The sequence below is a fragment of the Balaenoptera acutorostrata genome, chromosome 16, assembly GCF_949987535.1.
Source record: "Balaenoptera acutorostrata chromosome 16, mBalAcu1.1, whole genome shotgun sequence".
In the NCBI taxonomy this organism is placed as follows: Eukaryota; Metazoa; Chordata; class Mammalia; order Artiodactyla; family Balaenopteridae; genus Balaenoptera; species Balaenoptera acutorostrata.
Genome location: NC_080079.1, coordinates 26,353,607 through 26,375,328, shown reverse-complemented (window position 1 = coordinate 26,375,328; position 21,722 = coordinate 26,353,607). Strand labels below are relative to the sequence as shown.

The following is a 21,722-nucleotide window of genomic DNA, read 5'->3' as shown; positions in this document are numbered from 1 at the left end:
AGGTCAGTCTCGAAGGCAATAAAAATAAAAGCAAAAATAAACAAGTGGGACCCAATCAAACTTATAAGCTTTTGAACAGCAAAGGAAATCATAAACAAAATGAAAAGACAACCTACAGACTGGGAGAAAATATTTGCAAATGATGCGACCAACAAGGCCTTAATTTCCGAAGTATATAAACAGCTCATACAACTCAATAACAACAACAAAAATAACCCAATCAAAAAATAGGTGGAACACCTAAATAGACATTTCTTCAAAGAAAACATACAGATGGTCGATAGGCACATGAAAAGATGCTCAACATCGCTAATTATTAGAAAAATGCAAATCAAAACTACAATGAGGTATCACCTCACACCAGTCAGAATGCCCATCATTTAGAAGTCTACAAATAACAAATGTTGGAAAGGGTGTGGAAAAAAGGGAACCCTCCTACACTGTTGGTGGGAATGTAAACTGGTGCAACCAGTATGGAAAACAGTATGGAGGTTCCTTAAAAAAACTAAATCTAGGACTTCCCTGGTGGCACAGTGGTTAAGAATCCGCCTGCCAATGCAGGGACACAGGTTCAAGCCCTAGTCCGGGAAGATCCCACATGCCACGGATCAACTGATCCCATGCACCACAAGTACTGAGCCTGCGCTCTAGAGTCCGTGAGCCACACTACTGAGCCCACGTGCCACAACTACTGAAGCCCACACACCTAGAGCCCATGCTCTGCAACAAAGACAAGCCACCGCAGTGAGAAGCCTGCGCACTGCAATGAAGAGTAACCCCCACTCGCTGCAACAACAGAAAGCCTGCGTGCAGCAACAAAGACCCAACGCCGCCAAAAATAAATAAATAAATTTATATTAAAAAAAAACCAACAACACGAAAAATAGGGAATCCCTGGTGGTCCAGTGGTTGGGACTCCACACTTTCAATGACAAGGGCGCGGGTTCAATCCCTGGTCGGGGAGCTAGGATCATGCATGTCACACGGTGTGGCCAAAAAATAAATAAAATGGTTCACATAAGTAAGCAAGTAAATAAATAAATAAATAAAGTCTGTCCTCCATCCTGAGGTTTAAAAAAAAAAAAAACAGAAAACTAAAAATAGAGTTGCCATATGATCCAGCAATCCCACTCCTGGGCATATCTCCAGAGAAAGCCGTAATTCAAAAAGATACATGCACCTCAATGTTCATAGCAGCACTATTTACAACAGCCAACACAAGGAAGCAATGTAAATGTCCACTGACAGATGACTAAATAAAGAAAATGTTGCATATATATATACAATAGGATACTAGCCATAAAAAAATTAAATAATGCCATGTGCAGCAACATGGATGGACCTGGAGATTATCATACTAAATGAAGTTAAGTCAGAAAGAGAAAGACAAACACCATATGATACCACTAATATGTGGAATCTAAAATATGATACAAATGAACTTATTTACAAAACAGAAACAGACTCACAGACATAGAAAACAAACTTGAGGTTACCGGAAAGGGGATGGGAGCAGGATAAATTAGAAGTTTGGGATTAGCAGATATAAACTACTATATATAAAATAGGTAAACAACAAGGTCCTACTATATAGCACAGGGAACTATATTCAATATCCCATAATAAACCATAATGGAAAAGATGAAAAAGAAAAAATATATATATTTATATATATATATAAAACAATCACTTTGCTGTACATCAGAAACCAACACAACATTGTAAATCAACTATACTCTAATAAAAAAAATTTTTAAGTTGGCATGGTTACATTAATATTAGACAAAGTATACTTCATATCAAAGAATATTACCAGGTTTAAGGAAGCCCATTTCTTAATGATAAACAGGTCAATTTATCAAGAAGACATAATAATCATAAATGCTTATGTACATCTAATAACAGCTTCAAAATACATGAAGCAAAAACTTGTAGAACTACAAGGAGGAAGTGACAAAACCACAATTATAGCTGGAGATTTCAGTAATATTTCAATAACTGATAGAACAAGTGGACAGGATGTCCGTTAAGGATAGAAAAGACTTGACCAACATTATCATCCAACTTGACCTACCTGACAGTCATAAAACAGTCCACCCAACAACCACAGAATACACATTCTTTTCAAGTGCACATGGAACATTTACCAAAATTGATCATGTTCTGGGTCATAAAACAAGTCTCAATAAATTGAAATTGAAAAAGAATCAAGTCTTACAAAGTATGTTCACTGGCCACAATGAAATTAAATTAGGAATAAATACAGAAAGATATCTGGAAAATCCCCAAATACCTACAAATAAATGAACACACTTCTATATAACCCAAGGGTCAAAGAAGAAATCAAAGGAGAAATTAGAAATTATTTTGAACTGACTCAAAATGAAAATACAACATTATTAAAATTTGTGAGGACTTTCCCTGGTGCGCAGTGTTTAAGAATCCATCTGCCAATGCAGGGGACACGGGCTCGAACCCTGGTCCAGGAAGATTCCCACATGCTGAGGAGCAACTAAGCCCGTGCGCCACAACTACTGAGCCTGTGCTGTAGAACCCACGAGCCACAACTACTGAGTCCGCACACCACAACTACTGAAGCCCATGCTCCTGGAGCCTGTGCTCCACAACAAGAGAAGCCACAGCAATGAGAAGCCTGTGCACCACAATGAAGAGTAGCCCCCTCTCGCCACAACCAGAGAAAGCCCATGCACAGCAACAAAGACCCAACACAGCCCAAAAAAAAATTTTTTTTAATTAAAAATAAAATTTGTGAGAAGGGAATCAAAACAGTTCACTAAAAACATCAACTAAACACAAAAGGGGGCAATAAATGGAGGAAATGAGGAACAAAAAGGGTTTAAGTCATTCAGAAAACAAATAACAAAATGGCAAAAATAAGTCCTTCCTTATCAGTAATTACTTTGAAGGCAAAGTTTCACAGAAAGGATTAAAAAGACATGATCCACCTATATGCTGTCTACAAGAGACTCACTTCATATCCAAAGACACAAATTGGTTTTAAGTGGAAGGACAGGAAAAGACATTCTATGCAAATAGTAAGCAAATAGAACTGGAGTGCCTACACTACTATCATGCAAAATAGACTTTAAAAAAATTTATTTATTTATTTATTTATTTTTGGCTGTGTTGGGTCTTCCTTGCCGCACGCGGGCTCTCTCTAGTTGCAGCGAGCAGGGGCTACTCTTTGTTCAGGTGCACAGGCTTCTCCTTGTGGTGGCTTCTCTTGTTGCAGAGCATGGGTTCTAGGCGTGCGGGCTTCAGTAGTTAGTTGTGGCTTGCAGGCTCTAGAGTGCAGGCTCAGTAGTCGTGGCACATGGGCTTAGTTGCTCCATGGCATGTGGGATCTTCCCAGACCAGGACTCAAACCCATGTCCCGTGCATTGGCAGGTGGATTCTTAATGACTGTGCCACCAGGGAAGTCCCACAAAATAGACTCTTAAGTAAAAAAAAAAAACAAAACTGTTACAAGAGACAAAGAGATGCATTATATACTAACGAAAGGGTCAATTTGCTAAGAAGATATAGCAATTACAAACATAAATGCACCCAACAAAAGAGCCTCAAAATACATGAAGCAAACACTGACAAAACTGAAGGGGGAAATAGTTGGAAACTATTCCCAACTATAGTGGGAAATAGTTGGGGACTTCAATACCTCACTTCCAACAATAGATAGAACATTTAAAACTAATATTGATAACGATATAGAGGGCTTGAACAAGTATAAATTAACTAGACCTAGGAGACATATATAGACCACTCCACCCAACAACAGAATATACATTCTTCTCAAGTGCACATGGAACATTATCCAGGATAGACCATATGTTCAACCATAAAATAAGTCTTAATAAATGTTTAGGGACTTCCCTGGTGGTGCAGTGGTTAAGAATCTACCTGCTGTGCTTCCCTGGTGGCGCAGTGGTTGAGAGTCTGCCTGCCAATGCAGGGGACACGGGTTCGAGCCCTGGTCTGGGAAGATCCCACGTCGCGGAGCAAATGGGCCCATGAGCCACAACTACTGAGCCTGCGCGTCTGGAGCCTGTGCTCCGCAACAAGAGAGGCCACGATAGTGAGAGGCCCACGCACCGCGATGAAGAGTGGCCCCTGCTTGCCGCAACTAGAGAAAGCCCTCGCACAGAAATGAAGACCCAACACAGCCAAAAATAATAAATAAATAAATAAATAAATAATTTTTAAAAAAACTAAAAAATAAGAATTTATGTCCCCTTTAAAAAAAAAAAAAAGAATCCACCTGCCAATGCAGGGGACATGGGTTCAAGCCCTGGTCTGGGAAGATCCCACATGCCGTGGAGCAACTAAGCCCATGTACCACAACTACTGAGCCTGCACTCTAGAGCCCACGAGCCATAACTACTGATCCCGCGTGCCACGACTACTGAAGCCTGCGCACCTAGAGCCCGCGCTGCGCAACGAGAAGCCACCGCAATGAGAAGCCCGCGCACTGCAACGAAGAGTAGCCCCTGCTCTCCACAACTAGAGAAAGCCCGTACACAGCAACGAAGACCCAATGCAGCCAAAAATAAATTAATTAAATTAATAAATTTATTAAATAAATAAATGTTTAAAAAATTGAAATCATACAAAATATCTTCTTCTATTGTAATGGAATAAAGCTAGAAGTCAATAAGATTAGGAAAACTACAAAATTCACAAATATGTGGAAGTTAATCAACACACTCTTAAACAACCAACAGGGTCAAAGAAGACATCACAAGGAAAACTAGAAAATAGTTAAGAGACAAAAGAAAACAAAAACACAAAACACTAAAAACTTATATGAGATACAGGGAAGGCCGTACGTACTCAGAGGAAAATGTACAGCTGTAAATGCCTTCATTAAAAAAGAAGAAACATCTCAAATCAATAACCTAACTTTATACCTGGAGGAACTAGAATGGCAAAAAAAAGATGAACAAACTAAGCCCAAGCCCAGCAGAAGGAAGGTAATAATAACAATTAGGGAAGAAATAAATAAAATAGAGAATAAATAAACACAGAATCAATGAAACCAAACGTTCATTCTTTGAAATGACCAACAAAATTGACAAAACCTTAGCTAGAATGACTAGGAAACAGAGATAAGATGCAAATAACTAGAATCAGATGAAAGCAGGGAAATTATTACTGATCACACAGAAATAAAAATCAAATCCAACAATATTTTAAAAGAATAATACAACCAAGTGGAGTCAATCCCAGGAATACAGAGATGATTTAACATGCTAAAATCAGTCAACGTATTAGCCGACTTAAAAAAAAAGGAACAAGAAAAACTGTATGATCATCTCAATAGATATAGAAAAAGTATAAGACAAAATTCGACATGCTTTACTGATAAAAACTCTCAGCAAACTAGTTATAAAGGTAACTTCCTTAGTATGATAAAGTGCATCTACCAAAAACCTACAGGTAACATCATACTAAAAAGGTGAAAGACTGAATGTTTTCCCCCTAAAATCAGGAAAAAAGATGTATAGTCTCACCACTTCTACTCAAAATTGTACTGGAGGTTCTATCCTAGCCAGTACCATCAGGCACCTCTCAGCATATACAAAAATTAATTCAAAATGCACTGTAGGCCTAAATGTAAAATCTAAGACTATAAAACTTCTAGGAGAAAACATAAGAGAAAGTCTTTGTGAGCTCTGGGTTAGTCAAAATTTCCTAGTTCCAAAACCTAAAGCACAATGGATAAAAGAAAAAAAGTTGATAAATTAGATTCCATCAAAATGTAAAACTTCTGCTCTTCATAAGATACCAAAAAGAGGAGGAAAAAACAAGCTACAACAGAAGAGACAAATTCTCAGCCTCATGGAGCCTACATCTTAGTGGAGGAGTAAGACAGTAACCAAACACACTGTGCCAGGTAGTGGTAAGTGGTATATGGTATAGGTAAAACAAATAAGGTGAAGAGATAAAGAATGACAATAATATTGTAGGAAAACCTTGGAAGGTATCTATAAGGAAATGATATTTATTCAGAGACCTCAGTAAAGTGAGGGGATGATAGACAAAATAAAACAAACAATAAATCAACTTACTACTAGGCTGGCATTACAAGTCATGTTAATCTGTTTTGCACATTATGGTTTATATGTATATGAGTGATGCAAAAACATTTAAAATATTTTACTCCCTTAGGAAGTTTAAATATTCTCTTCAATCTTGTTTGTATACTCAACTTGTCCCTCTTCATGGCTAACAGAGGAATATAAACAAAACAAAATTGTATTTTCATATTATGTTTCCATTAAAATGTTTTCTATCACTCTTTGGGAGGAAAAGCAGAGGAGATAAGCTACAGTCTGAGGGAAAATATTTGCAAATCACAAGTCCGAAAAAAGAACACGTATCCAGGGGCTTCCCTGGTGGCGCAGTGGTTGAGAATCTGCCTGCCAATGCAGGGGACACGGGTTCGAGCCCTGGTCTGGGAAGATCCCACATGCCGCGGAGCGACTAAACCCGTGAGCCACAATTACTGAGCTTGCGCGTCTGGAGCCTGTGCTCCGCAACGGGAGAGGCCGCGACGGTGAGAGGCCCGCGCACCGCGATGAAGAGTGGCCCCCGCTCGCCGCAACTGGAGAAAGCCCTCTCACAGAAACGAAGACCCAACACAGCCAAAAATAAATATAAATAAATTAAAAAAAAAAAAGAACATGTATCCAGAACATATACAGAACTCTCAAAACTCAAGACAAAGAATCCAATTATTAAAATATGGGCAAAGTGTTTGAATAGACACTTCATCAAAAAAGATACATAGATGGCAAATAAAGACATGAAATGATACTCAACATCATTTATCACCAGGGAAATGCAAATTACAACCATAATGAGATTCTACTACATGCCTATTAGAATGTTTAAAATTAAAAAGTCTGACCAGGGACTTCCCTGGCGGTCCAGTGGCTAGGACTCCGCACTTCCACTGCAAGGGCCACGGGTTCAATCCTGGTCGGAGAACTAAGATCCCGTGTGCTGTGAGGTGCAGCCAAAAAAAAAAAAAGACTGACCATGCCAAATTTGATGAGGATAAAGAGCAACTAGAACTCCAATACACTGCTGGTGAGAATATAAAAATGGTACAAGCACTTTGGAAAACAATTTGCCATTTCGGTTTTTTTTTTTTTTTGACGCGCTGCTGGTCTTGCAGGATCTCAGTTTCCTGACCAGGGATTCAACCAGACCCATGAAGTTAAAGCCCGGAATCCTAACCATTAGGCCACCAGGGAACTCCCATCATTTCTTTAAAAGTTAAATGTAACATCTACTCTATGTCCCAATCTCTCTACTCCCAAGTAATTGTCCAAGAGAAATGAAAGCATATATCCATATAAAGACTTGCACATGAATATTCAGAGCAGCTTTGTTTGTCATAGTCAGAAACTGAAAACAACCCAAATGTCTATGAACAGATGAATGGATACATGTTGTGTTATATCCATACAATGGAATATGATTATGCAATAAAAAGGAATGAACTATTGATATACAACATGAATAAATCTCAAAATTATGCTGAGTGAAAGAAGACAAAAAAATGAGTGCACACTACATGATTTTGTTTACATAAAATTCTAGAAAATGCCAACTAAGCTACCGTGACAGAAAGCAGATCAGTGGTTGCCTAGAGTGGTGGCGTGAGGTGGGGAGGGGCCCAAGGAAACTTTTGGGTGTGATATGTTCATTACCTCAATTATGGTGACTGTTTCATGGTTATATACATATGTCAAACTTATTGTACCTTCTAAATATATACAGTTTGTTGTATGTATTTATACCTCAATAAAACTGTTTTTTAAAAGTCAGGCTTTTCTTTCCCTCTTTCCTTACAAATTAGAGGCAGTAATTACACTAACAAAAGATTTCCCCCATATATTTTAACTTCTTTTTGTATTACTTTCTTCAAATTATTTGTAGGAAAAATTCAAAGCACTTTCTTGGATCATTCATGGACTAAACAGAATACGTTTTATTTTAAAAATTCAAGTTACAGAGTCTCAGCAAAGATAACACAAGATTTTATTCAACTAAAAATGTAAACATAAATGATTAAATAACCATATTATCACTAATATGAAATAAAATTTGCCATGAAGTCTATATAGTTATGTGAAGGTACAGGGGTGAGATTTTCTTAAATCATCATCTTCAAAAAGTTCCTTATTTGACAGTTTTCCTATGATCTTATCTAACACATGTTAGCATTACTATGACAGACTTTTGGACTCTATTCACAGTCAGTCTATCTAATACTTAACTATTTTTCACAGTGACAGTAAAATTATAGACGTTGATTATCATCTGGCAAAAAAAAAAAAAAAGTTCCAATAAGTAGGTAAACACTTTATTTGTCACCTGTTTACAGTGTCAAGCTTAAGAGTAGTTTTTTCAGTAAGGTACACCAGTGACTAATGCTGAATAAAAAGCTCAAATTTTAATTCCTTCCAAACAATAGTGGTACAGTTTATATTGAAACAGTCCTTTGTTTCAATATAAAATATCCAGCCTGAAAAGTAGTTGTATCTGAAGAGTAACAATTGAAATGAACTCTCAGGCATTTAAAATATTTTAGTTTCACACTTTAAAAATATTTCATAGGCAAAACATACATAGTTCCCTTCACCACTAACATCATCCTCCCCCAAAGAAAGGGAAACCAGCTGCCCCAAAAGCTTCAGGCAACTTCTGAAAACAGGAAGCAAAGAGTAACTGAAAATGCAGGGTAAGCCTGGTGAGCAATCTGCAGCCTGGTTAGCACGGCCATTTTAATGTCTCTTTCAGGTCATGTCAGTAGCTCCCTTAGAAAGAAGTAAGTAGCACTTAAACACAGTATGTAGCACAGGTCCATCAGGCAAAGTGTTTTATACACATGGCAGTTTGAACCAAATATTCATCTTTCAATGGGATTAGTGTGTCACTATAGATAATAGGGTAATGATAACAGTTAAGTAAATATGAACACTCAGTGTTTTACTAAACTTCGCTGGAATTTATCTTGTGTTTGAAATATAAAACTAGCAATTTATATGTTTTATAATCAACCACTGTCATTCTAAGAACAATGAACACTGCTCTGAGACTTGAGTGGAAAGGATAATTTTGAATGGCTTTTTTGAATTTTCTCACCAGCCTGAAATTTATTTTATTTTCATAAATACAACTTTACTTGCATATGACACCTATTAAACAAGTTTACTTTATGGGAAAAGAAAATTTAAAGCTATATCGTCCATCTGTGTGCCTGGTATCATACTAACATTTTACATATAGCCCCTGATAATCCTAATCCTTGACAGATGAGCAAGTAAAACCAAGAAAATATAGAGGTAAGTTAGATGGTTAGATCATTATGTTGCCATCAAGGGTCCCCTCTGTAACAAGACCACAAACCAATTTACTTACAAATACATTCCCTGGAAAACAAGGGAAGTCAGATCCAAATTTAGATTAATTTGTCTAACAATACTGCTGAAAACCTAAATCACAGTATCTGTAGTTAATAGGGTCACCCCTAACTCAAAGAACAGCACTTTGAAATAAAATGTAGCTTTGAAAGTATTCTTGTAACCTTTGTTCCTTCTAATCATAAAATACATGAAAGAAAAAAATCACATAAAATATTTTAAGATGAAGGAATATTAATTTTTCCCAAAAAGTAAGACTCCTAAAAGTGTGTTAGGTATAAATTGTGTTAAATGTTTCATTAACTCCTATCTTTTAATTTATGAGGAACGGTTTTTTGTTCATTTTTCATTTCATTATTTCTATTCAGAATTCTTTATATCATTTGCCCCAAGTTATACTCTACATTTGTGTAAAAGACCAACATTCACAGTTTACACACCAAGTGATACAGATGGCTAACAAATTCCAACTAATAAAATCGCACTTACCGATCCACACATATCACTTGCTATCCTCTCACCCCATTTTGTTTTTCTTTTTTGCACATTTACACTTCCAGACATAATGTATTTGACAGTTTGGTACTATCAAGTCCTTTTCTCTAAAATGTAAGTTTCATGAGGGTGACACTTGTTTTGTTTGCTGCTGTATCCCCAGTTCCTTGAACTATAGACTTGATATATACAGGCAGAAATAAACTCCTAAACCTCTACACTTGGAGCGCTTTGCTTTCCAGAAGCTAAGTTCTGTGTAAGCCTGAAAATGCAAGAATATTACACAAGTTCTTTTTAATGCTCTAAATGAATCTTCATGAAATCGTACTCTTGGTTCAGAAACGAATAAGATTCTTAGCTTGATTAATGTAGTATTTTGCTAACATTTCGACACCAGGCCTTGGAACAAAAGGCTCCTTGTTCTCTGATAGAAAATAAAGCTGAGAAGAGATCTTGTCAAATAAGAAATGTAGTACCTGTTGCCTGGACAATTTGTTTTTCCTCTTCAAGCAACAACATGCTCCAATCTCTAGTTTGAAACTGTAACTAGAAAATGTAAATTTATTGCATACGTTCCTAAAGTTCCAAAAATATACAAAAAAGACCCGAATTTTAGTTATCCTGAACACTTTACTGCTGCTACTCCTAGAATTCCATTACCTCTGCCATATCACACAGAATGCAATATTTGTTCTACATCCTCATATGAAGGTTGCTTCCAACTGAATGTTTTGAGTAATACCAAACCTTCAACAATAACATGGTTGTTGACAAAAAGGAACAAGAGAGCATGTAAAGAAAACATTTTAAATGACTGGGCTTGAGGATATGTAGTGCAGATCTCCAGTGGATGCCTGAAACTGTGGATAGTACAGAATGCTATATAAACTATATTTTTCCCTATATATACATACATACATATGATAAATGATAATTTACAAATTAGGCACATAAGAGGCACATTAACAACAATAACTAATAATAAAACAATTCCAACAATACACTGTAACAAAAGTTATATGAATGTGGTCTCTCTCTCTCTCTCTCAAAATATCTTACACTACTGTACTCATCCTTCTTGTGATGATGTGCGATGATAAAATGCCTACGTAATGAGATGCAGTAAGGTGAATGACACAGGCACTGTGATACAGTGTTAGGCTACCATTGACCTTCTGACGATATGTCAGAAGGAGGATCATCAGCTTTGGGTGATCCTGGATTACTGAGCCATGAGGATGACTGTGATTGTGGATCCCAGGCAGGATGGTGCACGATTGCATCACACTACTCAGAACGGCACACAGTCTAAAATTTATGAATTGTTTATTTCTGGAATTTTCCATTTAATATTTTCAGACTATGGTTGACTGCAGGTTACTGAAACTGTGGAAAGTGAAACTGCAGATAAGGGGGGACCACAATATGATTTTTATTTCTTCAAAACATTGCTATAATTAACTAAGCTATAATTAATTAATTATAATTAAACTATAATTTCAAAAGCATAAAGGTAACAGAGCTGAAAAGTTTTTACATTCAGCTAATATATAACACTTTGCACCTTTAGTAATCATTCTTGAATATTCTTTTAAAAGGCAGATAAAAAATTCTGCTATATTTCAAAAAGAACTCATTCTCTTACCAATGAGCTCCTGGTTCATCATTCAATTTTGTCTTACCTGTTATCTTTCCTCTTTCAAAATAATAAAGAGATAAAAATCAGAAAGGCAGAAATAATCACCATGGTATTTCTACTTTTTTGTATATATACACTCATATTTATGGCGTACTTCACTTATTTGGTAAAAATTCAGAGATACGCATAAGTTCAATGCCTTAGTAATGCTAACATAATAATGGCTAACATTTATTGAGTGCTCACTTTTTTTTCATGTATTATTCTAAGCTCTATACTTATTTTATCTAATTAACTTCTCACAACAACCATATGAATTAGGTACTATTATCTTCATTGTACAAAGAAGAAAACAGCATAGAGAAGTTAAATAATTTGACCAGGGTCACAGAATTATCACACAGAAGGGTCACTTGTAGTGAAGAGTGCAGATTCTGGAGCCATTCTGTCCGGGTTCAAAACCTGGCTCCAACACCAACTTAGCTCTATGTTTGAGCAAATTATACAATCACTTCAGTTTCTTCAACTCAAAAGTGGTCAGAGTTGGAACAAGGATTTAATGCATTAATAAGCGCAAGGTGCTAAGAACAGTGGCTGACACACAGTGTGTAATAAATTATTATTTATAATACTAGAGCCCACAGTGTTTAATACTTGCGGCCTCTACACAATGTAGGGGCCTCTGCACAATGTAGTACTTTATGTTTGGAGGAATGTTATAATAGGTTTCTACTTTCAGAGTCAAAACTTCAGAGTGTCAATTATGTGGCAAAGGCTATACAATTTCACACATTTTTTCACCTCAATGTAAGTATCCTAAATCTAATCTTAATCTACTATCTGTAGGTTTCTTTTGTTCCTGAAAGCTTAGTTCCACGTAGGATTATCTCATCAAACCTACTGCAAAAGTCAATAATCCAAGGTTAAACATATGGCATTTACTGATTTCAGATTTGTGAAAGATGCTGATGTTTCATCTGGGTCTTATTTACAGCATACCGTGCTTAAATTCTTACAAATATATCTTAAAATTTTTACAATTTTCACACAGAATGTTTCAGCTGTTTCAACCTCTACACCTTTAGCATGATCAGATAACTCAAAATTTTCACAATTTAGTGCATAACAAAAGCCATCCAGTCTTTATGAATTTACAGAGTAATTTTATGACAAACACAATGGTAGAAAAAGAATGTGTAACACAAGTGCTAATTGAATACCACATTAAAGGTAGACTAAGCAGAAAAAATAAACAGCATTTATAAGCCTAAATATAAAAAAAGCAAAACCATGCAACTTTTAGAAGAAAACAGAGACGAAAAGCCCTATGACATCAAGGTAGGGAAGGTTTTCTTGGATAAAAGACAACACAAACCATAAAGGAAAAGATAGACAAATCTGAGTATGTTAAAATTTAAAGCTCCTTCCTGCCAAAAACATTTAGTCTGAATTTAAACATCTAAGGAAATGATCAGACAAATCCAAATTGAAGGACATTGTACAAAACAACTGACCTGGACTCTTCAAATATATCAATACTATGAAAACAAACAGAAGTCTGGGGACCTGTTGTCGATTAAAAGTAACTAAAGGGGGGCTTCCCTGGTGGCGCAGTGGTTGAGAATCTGCCTGCCAATGCAGGGGACACGGGTTCGAGCCCTGGTCTGGGAAGATCCCACATGCCGCGGAGCAACTAGGCCCGTGAGCCACAATTACTGAGCCTGCGCGTCTGGAGCCTGTGCTCCGCAACAAGAGAGGCTGCGATAATGAGAGGCCCGCGCACCGCGATGAAGAGTGGCCCCCGCTTGCCACAGCTAGAGAAAGCCCTCGCACAGAAACGAAGACCCAACACACCCATAAATAAATAAATAAATAAACCCAAAAGTTAAAAAAAAAAAAAAAAAGTAACTAAAGGGACATGGCAACTAAATGCAACTCATGATCCTGGATCAGGGGTGGGGTTGGAGATTAAGTATAAAGGTCATTATTGGGACAATTGAGAAATTTTTAATATGCACTGTATATTAGATAATAATGTTGCATTCATATTAAATGTGATAATCATACTGTAGTTTTGTAGGACATCCTTGTTTTTAGGATATGCAAGTATATCTTTTAAGAGATGAAGTGCCATGATGTCTGCAAATTACTTTTAAATGGTTTAGGAAAAAAATGTATATATGAAATAAAAAGTAAATATGACAAAATGTTAACAGTTGGTGAATCCAGGTGAAAGATACAAGTGTATTCATTGAACTATCACTGCACTTTTCTGTAGGACTGAAATTTTTCAAATAAAAAGTTGGAATAAAAATGTAAAACTTGGGCTTCCCTGGTGGCGCAGTGGTTGAGAATCTGCCTGCCAATGCAGGGGACACGGGTTCGAGCCCTGGTCTGGGAAGATCCCACGTGCCGCGGAGCAACTAGGCCCGTGAGCCACAATTACTGAGCCTGCGCGTCTGGAGCCTGTGCTCCGCAACAAGAGAGGCCGCGATAGTGAGAGGCCCGCGCACCGCGATGAAGAGTGGCCCCCGCTTGCCACAACTAGAGAAAGCCCTCGCACAGAAACGAAGACCCAACACAGCCATAAATAAACTTAAAAAACAAAACGAAACAAAAATGTAAAACTTATGCACAACAAAAAGTAAAGAGCAACCACTGAGAAGATTTTTGCAACATCGTAACTGAGAGAGTATAAAGTATAAAGTATAAAGTCCAGATAAAGAGAGCTGCAAACTAATGATGGAAAAGAAAATGGAAAAAAAAAAATGAGCCAACAGAAAAAAGAATGAAGCAATTTATAGAAAAGAAAACCTTACAATAAATGGATGCAAATGGAATAAATCCTTACAATAAATGGAAAAGCAAATTAAAATGAAATTTAATTTGATTTTAAAATTTAAGAGTCTGGCAATATCAATGTTTGTAAGGATATGGTAAAAAAGGAACTCTCACAACCTGCTGATGGGTGTTTTGTGTTTAGTATTTTGGAAAATAATTCAGCTTTATTTAATAAAGGTGAAGATCCTCATACCCTACCACCTAAGAATTCCCTAGGCTTAGAATTCTCTCTCACACATGTAAACAAGATGACATATCCAAGAATGTTTATTACAGCACTGTTACTAACAGCAAAAAAGGCAGAAACCCCTGAATATTCATAAACAAACTGGCTTATTCATATAATGCAATATTATAGAGAAATTAAAATGAATGAACTAAAGATATATCTACCAACATGGATATGTAGCAAAAACAATGTTAAATAACATCACTAATTATTAGGGAAATGCAAATTAAAACCACAAAGAGATATCACCTCTCACCTGACAGGAAGGCTACTATCAAAAAAAAACAAGAAATAACAAGTGTTGGTGAGGATGTGGAGAGAAGGGAACCCTCATACACTGTTGGCGGGAACGTAAATTGGTGGAGCCACTATGAAAGATAGTATGGACATTCCTCAAAAAATTAATATGATCCAGCTATCCCACTTCTGGATATTTATCCAAAGAATACGAAAACACTAATCTGAAAACAGATACATGCACCCCTATGTTCATCCCGGCATTATTTACAATAGCCAAGATTGGAAACAACCTAGTGCCCATCAGTGGATGAAAAGATGTGGGGTATATATATATACACATACAATGAAATACTACTCGGCCATAAAAAGATGAAATCTTGCCATTTGCAACTACATTGATGGACCTTAAGGATATCATGCTAAGTGAAATAAGTCAGATGGAGAAAGACAAATACCACATGATTTCACTCATGTGGAATATAAAAAACTAATAAACAAACAATAAATAAATGAACAAACCAAACCAAACAAAAACATAGAACAGAGTAGTAGTGAGCCACAGGGGGAGTGGGAGGGGGAGGGCAAAATGGGTAAAGGGGAGCAACTGTACGGTGATGGACGAACACTACATTTTTGGTGGTGAGCAAAGGGTATACAGAAGTAGAAATAAAACACTGTACTTGTGAAACTTATATAATGTTATAAATCAATGTTACATCAATAAAATAAATTAAAAAAAGAACGAATAGCCCCAACATTGGGACAGACTTGGAAACACAGGCTGGGCAAGAAGTTAAACATTGCCCACCCCCCCAAAAAAAATCTTCATATGAGCTTCTTTCATCAGTGCTTTATCATAAAATCATATCTTCAAAAAAAATAAAAACAATGTTGAATAAAAAACCAAGTTGCAGAACATGTGCATAATACATTAAACAAGAGTATATGCACTTTCAGGGATATATACATATTAGTAAAAGTATACAAACAGAATGGGAATGATAATTACTGAATTCATGACAGGGAAAGAGAGGGGAATAGGATCAGCAAGGATTCATACAGGCCTCAACTGTATCTGTAATTTTATCCCTTTGAAAAATATAGTAAATTGAAAAGAAAGACTACACAATTAGAAAATGGGTAAAAAAACCCACAAAATAAATATGATGGCCTATAATTAAGATGATCATTACATTATTTCCTATATTTTGAAATATTTCATATTTTTGAATAAATTTATATTAAAACATTAAAGAAACCACATTAAACTGAACCAAGGAGCATTAAAAAACATATACTCCACTGGACATTGGAAACAGAAATACTAATACAGCGGTCACTCTGTATCCGTGGGGGTTGGTGCCAGGACATCCCCCCAATCACAGATACCAAAATCCAGGATGCTCAAGCTCCTTACATAAAATGGCGCACTACAGTCGCCTCTCTGTTTTTTTTCCCCTGCTCTGCATCCAGATACGACGGGCCTACTGTACCCAACAAATTTACCAAGATGTATATTCTATATGTATATAAATATAAATGTATATATATTTATATATATATACACACACACATATATTTTTAGCCATTAAACTTCAGGCACCAGATTTCAGTCTTCTCTTTCCAAGGAGATCCTGACACAGCAGGCTTTTTCATCTCACACTCCTGATAATGCTTCCCAATCAAAAGAAACACACAAAAGATAGGAACAAATAGTTCAACACTCTCCAAGGCAATTTAATCCTTTGGCGTATGCATTCCACCTAAAAGGGGGGCTATTTTGCTGCTCTGCTGGCAATTTTGCTATTTGGTGGGGGGTGGGGTGGGGGTGGGAGTTGCTGCTAAAGTTGTTTTCCACAGAAAGGAAAAGAAAAAACAGCCACTGCAAACCTTGGTAACCAATCATAGAACACAACTTTCAAATGGTAAGAAGTCATATAAGATTTACTGTGTGGCTTCCCTGGTGGTGCAGTGGTTAAGAATCTGCCTGCCAATGCAGGGGATACGGGTTCAAGCCCTGGTCCAGGAAGATCCCACATGCCGCAGAGCAACTAAGCCCGTGAGCCGCAACTACTGAGTCTGCGCTCTAGAGCCTGCGAGCCACAACTACTAAGCCCATGCGCCGCAACTACTGAAGCCCACGCGCCTAGAGCCAGTGCTCCTCAAAAAGAGAAGCCACCACAATGAGAAGCCCGCGAACCGCAACGAAGAGTAGCCCCTGCTCGCCGCAACTAGAGAAAGCCCAGTCGGCGCGCAGCAATGAAGACCCAATGCAGCCAAAAATAAATAAAATAATTAATTTTTTAAAAATGCTTTTAAAAAATTATTTTAAAAAAAGGATTTACTGTGTCAAATAACAAGGACCTTAGCACTGCATAACAATTTGCTATCAATTTCCTTAAAGCAAATAATTTTTCAGGTCTGAACTTAAAAAACGAAACAAACACCAGCTACTCATAAATAAGAGTTGTCTTACTTTATTAATTCTGCCCTATCTTCAAGAAACCCATGTAGCATATCTTGTAAACAGTTTACTAGAATTTCTCTCTCCAGGTTTTTTTAAAATTAATTAATTAATTAATTTATTTATTTTTGGCTGTGTTGGGTCTTCGTTGCTGCACACTGGCTTTCTCTAGTTGCGGCGAGGTGCGCGGGTTTCTCACTGCGGAGGCTTCTCTTGTTGCGGAGCACGGGCTCTAGGCGTGCAGGCTTCAGTAGTTGCGGCTCGCAGGCTCTAGAGTGCGGGCTCAGTAGTTGTGGCTCACGGGCTCTAGAGCGCAGGCTCAGTAGTTGTGGCACACGGGCTTAGTTGCTCTGCGGCATGTGGGATCTTCCCGGACCAGGGGTCAAACCCGTGTCTCCTGCACTGGCAGGCAGGTTCTTAACCACTGCGCCACCAGGGAAGTCCTCCCTCTATAGTTTTATCTCATAGTATTGCTCTACCAAACCCTTTGCTTTAGTGAGAACAATCTATTCAGTAAACCCTCAATATATCCACTTTTGCATCCTCTCCCTACTCTCAAGTGTCACCTTCTCTATGATGTTTTCCCTGATCCCACCAACCTACAGTAATCTCTCCACTTTGAATGAAAAAAAAAAACAGAATAGCTAACATTTACAGAGAATTTAATGTGTGCCTGTATTGCTTCAATGGAATTACCCCATTCACCCCACACAACTCTGTGAAATTTGAAATTTGTTCTATTTTTCCCTTTTTCATGGTGAGAGAAACTGAGTGAAGCTCTCTACGGTTAAGTTCTCCAAGGGTGCATGGATGGTAAGTGGCAAAGCCAGGTCTCAAACCCAGACTCCAAAACCCAGGTCCTTAAACATATGTGATGCTGCCTCCTGGCTCACGTGCCTTTGCATTGATGGCCTTTACTGCTCACATGTCATTTAACATATGCCTTGTGATATTTAACATTTTGTGTTCCGAGATGTCTAAGCAGCTCAAAATATTACATTCATTCAACAAAAATTTACTGAGAGCCTGTATGCCAGGCATTGTTGACTACTGGGCATAAAAGCATGTTACAGAGCCTCCACAAATGAAAAGTAGATGAATCCTCTAGACACATGGACATCCCAAAAATGTGGGGAACTGCAAAATTTTAAATATGTACACAGCAATTATAACTACATAAAAATTATATGTACATAAGAACTGGAAAAGATATGATATTTATTTATCATAAATAACATGATAAAGTTGGTTGTTGTTTTTTTTTAACTATTGAATTTAAGCTTTTTGGTAAGAGAGGTAAGCAATAGAAAGATGTACTTTTTAAAAAAAAACATGTTTTGTGTGCTTTCTTTCCCCCATTAAACAGTAGAAATAGCCTAGAGACAGATGAATGAACATTCCTCCTAACATTCTACTGTAATTTGGCTTTCTTTAGGAAGATACACCTGGTATCACTAGTAAGTGATACCAGGTATCATAGCAGATACCCTATGTAAATATCTATATAAATCTTCCTACAATTATAAACTTTTGGAAACTTGAGGCTGATTGTAAATTTGCAAACAATGGAATCAAATCTTAGAACGGAATGAACCCTTGCAAACAACTCCTTTGGCCCTCTCATTTTACAGATTAGCTAATCACTAAATTCTAAATATCTAAAATCTGGGGACTTCTCTGGTGGCGCAGTGGTTAAGAATCCGCCTGCCAATGTAGGGGACACGGGTTCGATCCCTGGTCCGGGAAGATCCCACATTCCTTGGAGCAACTAGGCCCACGTGCCACAACTACTGAGCCCCCATGTTGCAACTACTGAAGCCCGCGTGCCTAGAGCCCGTCCTCTGCAACAAGAGAAGCCACCGTAAGGAGAAGCCCGCGCACCGCAACGAAGACCCAACGCCGCCGAAAATAAATAAATAAAATAAATAAATTTATTAAAAAATTAATTAATTAAATAAAATCTAAAGTCTGGGTTGATGAGAGCAATGCAGCACCTATACTGAAATGTAGTGGCTTACACTGCAATAGAAATGCATTTCAAAAATAAAGTCTGTGTGCGCTAGCATCAGCCCAGCATGTAGAGTTCTGCTTTTAATTACAAGCTGTGTCCTCTTGAACTTAACCTCTTCAGGCCTGGATGTCTTCATCTGGATAAATTCTAACCAGTGCTGAAAAATGTCGAGGTAAATATCTAAAAAGACCTCAATAACATTAAGTTTCCACGGTAAATAGCACTGTTTCACATTACAGTTACCAGAGTTTGCATCCGCTGCCTTAAGAGGCAAAATGAACAGTATATACGCATTATGAAACAAGTTCAATCAAGAAGAACCTGTCCGCACCCGAACACGCACACGCGCGCACACACACAACCCTATAATGGTGACTAGTCATTGCAGAGCACTGCACTTAACAATGCATCCTCAAAATAACGGGCCAAAGCCGGGAAAACAGTCTGACATCCAACTCTACCTATTGCCTTTATTTTTATTTTTTTATTTTTTCCTACTGCCTTTAAAAGCTAAGGCCTACCGAAGTAAAAGCCCCCAAACGTCATGCTTACAACTAATGGTTTAGGCCTCAGATTTGCATCTCACTCTCGGCTCTCGAGGGCTTCAGGGTACCCCAGGAAAAGGAAAGGAATAGACTGCCACGGGACAGTTGGCCCCTGACTTGGGAGCCACTGGGAAACAACTAGCACGTTTTTTTTGCGGCGGCCTGCAATTCTGTGTGAGCTTTCCAGGAAGTGCTGCAAACGACGAAACTGGCATGTGGGCTTTCAGTTGGCAATTTCTGGTGGTTCTTGCTACAACGCTGTCAACCTTGCATCCTAACACAGCGGCTGGCTAGTTCCTCGGGGTTGACCGGGAACGCGCAAGGGGTGGGGAGGTCCATTAACAGGGCGGAAAGGCAGGCTTCGGGTGCGGACGGGAGGAGGCCAGGCGTCGGCCGTAAAATATAAGCAGAAGTGAGTAAAGAGGTGTCCGTCCGAGGCGGGATGGGGGCTGCCACCAGCGTGAGGGAAAAGCGGGGCACCGGGCCGGAAAGCGGCGAGGCGAAGGGCCGCGCTCCGAGGGTAAGGCGGCTCCCTGCGAGCCCAAGGCCAGGAAACAATGGCGCAAGCGTGACGTGGGGCCGGGGGCGTCGCCGCGGCGCGGAGCAAGGGGCTGCTCCGAGGCCGGGGCGACCTGGGGCTGGAGACGTGCGGGGTCCGCTGGCTCTCAGGCGGGCGCCCGGACGAGCGGGGCCTGAGGGGCGTAGCGGCCGGGTAGGGCCGAGGCGGGGGCAGGCGGGGGGCCCTGGCCCAGGTCGCGCGCTCTGCCGCGCACTCTCCCTCGCTCCCTTGCCCGCCCGCTCCTTCCCCTCCCGCCCGCAGGTCCCGCCGCACTCACCGGCCCCACCGCACGGCAGCAAACCCAGAGCGCAACTGCCGCAGCCGCCCGGGCGCGCGCCCTCCCAGCCCCCGCCGCCCCGGCACCGCCCCCGGCTCGCGCCCGGCCAGGGACCAGCGCGCTGTTCCGTCCCCCAGCTCCGCCGCAGAACCCGGCCTCCGCGACGCTCCCTGGCCGCGCTGCGGGAGTGGAACCGCGAGGCGGGCCTGCGTCCCGGTCCCTTGCCTGGGTCTGGGGATCTTCAAACAACAGGACATTGCCCGCTGCTGAGCTGTGGGGTGACGCACGTTGACAACCCTTCCATGTCCTTTAGGTCTCCATCCCTGGGCCTTCTGCAGGGCCCTGGACTACCTCACTTATACTCCGACGCTTTCTCTTAGGGGGGTGGGGGCATCCGTTTTCCCAAGCACAGAATCTTCCAGTCGAACGGACCTCAAAAACCCTCTGGTCCAGACTCCCATACCACGCCTGAATCCCAATGATGACTGAAAGTACCGGCTTTGGAGTTTGTCAGAAAGGGTTGGAACCCCAGTTCCACAACTTGCCAACTGTGTCACTTTGGGCGATACATCTAACTTCATCATACCTAGTTCCCTCATCTTCAATATAGGGGTGGATAACAACAGTACCTACCTCATGGGGTGGTGACAGGATGAAATAAGATAACAGAGGTAAGATCCTCGGCACAGTCCTGGCACATGGCACTCAAGAAATGTTCATCATTATATCAACTCCCACCCACCCACCACCAACTCGCATCTGAAAGAAGACTCCTCAGTGACAGAAGGCCACTATTTCCAGAGCAATGCATTCCTTAGTCTCGGCAGTTCTGACCAGCCAGAAGGTGTTTCTTAAGCGTCCACTCTCTGGCCCAAGTCCTATCCTTTGGAGCCTCAGAGAACAAACAGGTCTAATCTCTCTCCCACCTTCCACTTTTCAGATACTTGAAGACTTCTGCCCAAGGTCTTCT

The 21,722-nt window shown here is 39.3% G+C and overlaps 1 protein-coding gene across 2 annotated transcripts in view; it reads right to left on the bottom strand.

Moving 5' to 3' along the window:
- NT5C2 (5'-nucleotidase, cytosolic II) overlaps positions 1–20,821 on the bottom strand; it is a 106,655-nt gene extending 85,834 nt beyond the window's left edge. For both annotated transcript variants that reach the window (XM_057530879.1, XM_057530880.1), the window contains exon 1: positions 20,753–20,821. The gene's annotated coding sequence lies outside the window, so the exon portion shown is untranslated. The remainder of the gene's footprint in view (positions 1–20,752) is intronic.
- Positions 20,822–21,722: the final 901 nt, after the last annotated feature.